The sequence below is a fragment of the Asparagus officinalis genome, chromosome 2 (genome assembly GCF_001876935.1).
Source record: "Asparagus officinalis chromosome 2, Aspof.V1, whole genome shotgun sequence".
NCBI classification, from domain to species: domain Eukaryota; kingdom Viridiplantae; phylum Streptophyta; class Magnoliopsida; order Asparagales; family Asparagaceae; genus Asparagus; species Asparagus officinalis.
In genome coordinates, this window is record NC_033795.1 from 58,107,012 (window position 1) to 58,107,935 (window position 924).

Sequence of the window (924 nt, forward strand, 5' to 3'; positions counted from 1 at the left end):
TCATCCTTGACGAAAATTTCTGATCCCTAACCCTAACCCTCACTTAACCCTAATTCTAACCCTTAACCTCAACCTCACCATCACCCCCCACCCTCACCGAATCCTAACCCTAACCCTAACCTAACCCTAATTCTAACCCTAACCCTCGCCTAATCCTAATCCTAACCCTTAACCTCAACCTCACCATCACCTCCACCCTCATTGAACCCTAACCCTAACCCTAACTCTAACCCAAACCTTAACCCTAACCCTCACCTAACCCTCGCCTAACCCTAACCCTCACCGAACCCTAACCCTAACCCGAACCCTAACCCTAACCCTAACCCTAACCCTAATTAAATTTAATTTTTTTATATTATAATTTCATCAAGATGAACATTTTTTATTAGGGTTTGGGTTTTTTGCATAATTATTTTTGTTTTACCAAAATTAAACTCTAATTGTAAAAATTAAATTATAATTGTAAAAATTAACAAATCCCTCTTTCTCTCCCCCATTCAATCTCTCCTTTTCTCTCCCTCTCTCTCGTCGGCCGACGCCGGCGCGCCCGCTTGCCGTCAGCTCGTCGCCTGGCCGTCGGCGATGCATCGCAGAGACTTGGGAGAGATGAGGAAGAGCATTGCAGGGGTGGGGAGAGAGATTAGCCAGGGGGGGGGAAAGATGGTACGTACCTGAGAAAGAGGTCGGAAATTGAGTTCGAGCAGAGTGGCGGCCGGCGACGGTGGTCATTGAGCGGTCGCGTGGCCCAGCATGTACGTACTGACAGCGAGCGTGAGGGTGGGGCGCGGAATGAGGAGAGGGTGCCGGAATTGGCACATGGGGGGATGAGGAGAGGCCGGGCGATCGCTTGGACCCAGGGGGAAACCAAGGCTGACGCGGCTTTAATTTCCTGCGGCGCCGGGCTGCCCAAAAAATTTTCGCCCC